This window comes from Salmo salar, chromosome 16, assembly GCF_965601325.2.
Source record: "Salmo salar chromosome 16, fSalSal1, whole genome shotgun sequence".
Lineage (NCBI taxonomy): Eukaryota > Metazoa > Chordata > Actinopteri > Salmoniformes > Salmonidae > Salmo > Salmo salar.
The window spans coordinates 54,185,709-54,190,920 of NC_138306.1; the positions used below are offsets into that span (position 1 = coordinate 54,185,709).

The 5,212-nt window shown below is 40.2% G+C and overlaps 1 non-coding gene across 1 annotated transcript; it reads left to right on the forward strand.

Annotated features, from left to right (window-relative positions):
- The first annotated feature begins 4,238 nt into the window (after window positions 1–4,238).
- On the forward strand, window positions 4,239–4,314 carry trnaa-cgc (transfer RNA alanine (anticodon CGC)). The gene has a single exon. It is a non-coding gene; the product is annotated as a tRNA-Ala (tRNA).
- Window positions 4,315–5,212: the final 898 nt, after the last annotated feature.

Consider the following 5,212-nt stretch of genomic DNA (forward strand, 5'->3'; position numbering starts at 1 on the left):
CATTGTGTAGTTTTTAGGCTAAACCGTTCGGACACTACAGATGTTTTTGTGAGAAGACAGATTTTTTGGGGGATGTGTCTCATGGTCTGACAAACGCCGCTGTAGCTCGGCCACCTTCCACCGCAGTTGTGGTGGATTGAGACTCAGCCCATGTGTCATAGGCGTCGATGAAAGGGGACCAAAACGCAGCGGGTATAGTGCTCATCTTCGTATATTTATTAAAGAGAGTGAACACTTAAACAAAAATAACAAACGACAATCAACAGTTCTGTAAGGTTCACAGACTATACAGAAAGCAACCACCCACAAACCCAAAGGAAAAAAACAAGCTGCCTAAGTATGGCTTCCAATCAGAGACAACGAAAAACACCTGCCTCTGATTGGAAACCATACTCGGCCAAACATGGAAAAAGAAACATAGAAATAGAAAACTAGAACCAAAATCCCCTAGAACCAAAAAAAACAAAACACACAAAACAAACACCCCCTGCCACGCCCTGACCATACTACAATTACAAATTACCCGTTTACTGGTCAGGACGTGACACCATGCAAAAAAAATCATATGTCTATCTTAAACTGAAGGATTTTGATGGGTATATTTTTTTATTAGGTTACTTAGATTGACTGTGTACTGTGGTCCCTCCATGTTTTAGTCCATGTTATTCTATTTTGTGCCTAATGAATCAAATCAAATTGTATTTGTCACATGCGCCAAATACAACAGCTGTGGACTTTAACTTGAAATGCTTACTTACAAGCCCTTTCCCAACAATACAGATTTAAAAAGTAAGAAAGATTAGCAAAAGAATAAATGAAAAAATATTAACAATAACGAGGCTCTGTATATACATGGAGTACTGGTACCAAGTCATTGTGCATGGGTGCCAGATAGTTGAGGTAATTGTGATACAATGTAAATGTAGTTAGGGGCAAAAGTTACTAGGCAATCAGAATAGATAATAAACGGAGTAACAGCAGCGTATATGAAGAGTGTGAAAGTGGGTGTGTGTGTGGGTGTGTGTGTGGGTGTGTGTGTTGGAGTGTCTGTGTAGCGTATGTGTGTCACTTGCCGTGTGGTAACAGAGAGAACTGTCTATGACTAGGGTGACTCTAGGGCCTTCCTCTGACACCGCCTGGTAAAGAGGTCCTGGAAGGCAGGAAGCTTGGCCCCAGTGATGTACTGGGCCATACGCACTACCCTCTGTGGTGCCTTGTAGTCGGAGGCCGAGCAGTTTGCATACCAGGCAGTGATGCAACCAGTCAGGATGCTCTCGATGGTGCAGCTGTAGAACTTTTTGAGGATCTGAGGACCCATGCCAAATCTTTTCATCATCCTAAGGGGGAAGATAGGTCCTTAGTGAAAATAGGTCCTTAGACACAGAGGAACTTGAAGCTCTTGACCCGCTCCACTACAGCCCATCGATGTGAATGGGGCGTGCTCGCCCCTCCATTTCCTGTAGTACACGATTAGCTCCTTTGTCTTGCTGACATTAAGGGAGAGGTTCTTGTCCTGGCACCACACTGCCAGGTTTCTGTCCAGGTGCGAAAGGGCAGTGTGGAGTGCAATAGAGAATGCGTCATCTGTGGATCTGTTGGGGCGGTATTTAAATTGGAGTGGGTCCAGGGTGTCTGGGAGGATGGTGTTGATGTGAGCCATGACCATTCTTTCAAAGCATTTCATGGAAACAGATGTGAGTGCTATGGGCCGATAGTAATTTAGACAGGTCACATTGGCGTTCTAGGGGACAGGGACTATGGTGGTCTGCTTGAAACATGTAGGTATCGCAGACTGGGTCAGGGAGAGGTTGAAAATATCAGAGAAGACACTTGCCAGCTGATCAGGGAGCAGTTGAAAATGTTAGTGAAGACACTTGCCAGCTCTGAGTACGTGTCCTGGTAATCCGTCTGGCCCTGCGGCCTTGTGAATGTTAACGTGTTTAATGGTCTTACTCACATCGGCTATGGAGAGCATGATCACACAGTCATCCGGAACAGCTGGTGCTCTCATGCATGATTCACTGTTGCTTGCCTCGAAGCAAGCATAGAAGGTATTTAGCTTGACTGGTAGGCCCACATCACAGGACAGCTCGCGGCTGGGTTTCCCTTTGTAATCCGTGACAGTTAGCAAGCTATGCCTCATCTGACGAGCGTCAAAGCCGGTGTAGTAGACTTTGATCTTGGTCCTGTATTAACATTTTTCCTGTTTGATGGTTTGTCGGAGGGTGTAGCTTAGTGCGGATGTTGCCTGTAATCCATGGCTTCTGGTTGGGATATGTACGTACAGTCACTGTGGGGATGACGTCGTGTATGCAGTTATTAATGATTTTGGTGACTGATGTGGTAAATTCCTCAACGCCACCGGATGAATCCCAGAACATATTCCAGATAGCAAAACATTCTTGAAGCTTAGTGTCTGCTTCATCGAACCACTTCCTGGTACTTCCTGTTTTAGTTTTAGTTTTTAAGCAGGAAACAGGAGAATAGACTTATGGTGAGATTTGCCAAATGGAGGCCCAGGGAGAGTTTTGTATGCATGTCTGTGTGTGGAGTAAAGTGAATCTAGAGTTTTTTTTGCCTCTAATTGCACAGGTGACATGCTGGTAAAAATTTGGTAATAACGGATTTCAGTTTTCCTGCATTACAATTGCCAGCCACTAGGAGCGCAGCCTCTGGGGAGCATTTTCTTGTTTGCTTATGGCCTTATACAGCTCATTGAGTGTGATCTTAGTGCCAGCATCGTTTTGTGGTGGTAAATAGACAGCTACACATTTTCTTGGTAAACAGAATGGTTTGCAGTTTATCATGAGGTATTCTAACTCAGGCGAGCAGAATATTGAGACTTCCTTAATATTAGAGATTGCACATCGGATGTAGTTAACAAAGAGACACACACTCCCTCCCCTGAGCTTCCCTGAGACTGCCGCTCTGTCCCACTGACGTATAGGAAAAAAACAGATAGATTTATATTCTCAATGTCCTTGTTCAGCCACGACTCTGAGAAACATAGGATATTACAGTTCTTCAGATGACGTTGATAGGATAGTCTCCAGTGATTGCAAGTTCTCCAATAGAACGGATTTTGGAGATGGTTTATCTGCTCTCTAATGTAGTATTATCAGTTATGGCCTATATAGCGTCGCCTCCTCCTTCTCTGAGTGTCAGGGATGTGGGCCTGGTCCACGATAATCAGTATGTCCTTTGCCTCTGACTCATTGAAGTAGAAGTTGTTATCCAAATTGAGATTAGTGATCGCTGTTCTGGTTTCCAGAAGTTATTTTCGGTCATAGGAAACAATGGAGGAAACATTATGTACAAAAGATTGGTTCAGGAGCTCGTAAAACAGCTGCTATTCCCTCCAGCGCCATTCTCGACATGGCCATTATACAGATAGAAGGAGAAAAAGCTGTCTAAAGAAATAAATAGAGATTGTTAATGTGGTCATCTCAATTAGATTTTAATTCCTTTACTTATCTTTTTAACCAGGTGTAAAAACCTTCTGGCCTGGGAAGGGCCACATTCAGCGACAATAAAACAATATTGTAATGATAACTCTGGTGTAATTAATACATTAGTGTAAAATTACAGTAGTGTAATTATTACAGTAGTGTAATATTATAGCAGTGTAATTATTACAGTAATGTAATATTATATTAGTGTAATAATACAGTAGTGTAATGAATATGATAGTGTAATAATACAGTAGTGTAATGACACAGTAGTGTAATGATTAGGGTAATGTAATAATACAGTAGTGTAATGAATACAGTAGTGTAATAATACAGTAATGTAATGAATACAGTAGTGTAATAATACAGTAGTGTAATGACACAGTAGTGTAATATTATATTAGTGTAATAATACAGTAGTGTAATGAATAGGATAGTGTAATAATACAGTAGTGTAATGTTATAATACAGTAGTGTAATGACACAGTAGTGTAATGATTAGGGTAATGTAATAATATAGTAGTGTAATGAATACAGTAGTGCAATGAATACAGTAATGTTATAATACAGACATTTTTACATTTTTGATGCACTCTGTACGTACAATTTTTGGAGTACTGTTTGAACTAGATGATCGGAACACTGTGGACAATTTTCAACAAGTTTCAACAATGAAATACAGAAATAAACAGTTTTCCATAAAATAAAGGTCTAAATCATGTTTGATGCACTCTGTACGTACAATGTTTGGAGTACTGTTTGAAGTAGATGATAGGAACACATTACTGTGGTCCCGTGTGGCTCAGTTGGTAGAGCATGGTGTTCGCAACGCCAGGGTTGTGGGTTCGATTCCCACGGGGGACCAGTACGGATTTTTTTTTAATGAAATGTATGCATTCACTACTGTAAGTCGCTCTGGATAAGAGCGTCTGCTAAATGACTAAAATGTAAAATGTAAATAATACAGTAGTGTAATAATACAGTAGTGTAATGACACAGTAGTGTAATGATACAGTAGTGTAATGAATACATTAATGTTATAATACTGTAGTGTAATGATTAGGGTAGTGTAATAATACAGTAGTGTAATAATACAGTAGTGTAATGACACAGTAATGTAATAATACAGTAATGTAATAATACAGTAATGTAATAATACAGTAGTGTAATGACACACTAGTGTAATGACACAGTAGTGTAATGACACAGTAGTGTAATAACACAGTAATGTAATAACACAGTAATGTTATAATACAGTAGTGTAATGATTAGGGTAGTGTAATAATACAGTAGTGTAATATTACAGTACTGTAAGGTTTACAGTAGTGTAATGATTCATGTTGTGTAGTCTCATTCTGATCAAAGTAGCATTTTGTGCGTCATACCCATAATGTGATGGGTAAAGTCCTGAAATTAGGAGAAATGTTTGTGGTTGTTGGGTATTATTAGTAACCCTGTGTCACCACCCAATTACAGTATAAAGAAACCAATGCCACGTTGACTGAGCTTACCTGAAGTCATCACTCTTGAAGCATCGTTTTGCATTGAATGCAATGTATTGACTTTTGCGCCATTGGAGCGTGATGCCTATATTTCGCAAAAGCTTCTCTTTCTGTGGCTTATCAATTATACCGATGTTGGAGTCATAGCTAGCCTTTCCACTGTGGAAAGAGGACATGTTATTAACTTGTTACTGTACAAAACCATTAATTTTCCATCTTTAGAAGACTGCCCTTGCAATTATTGTGAACTGGAGAAGGAAG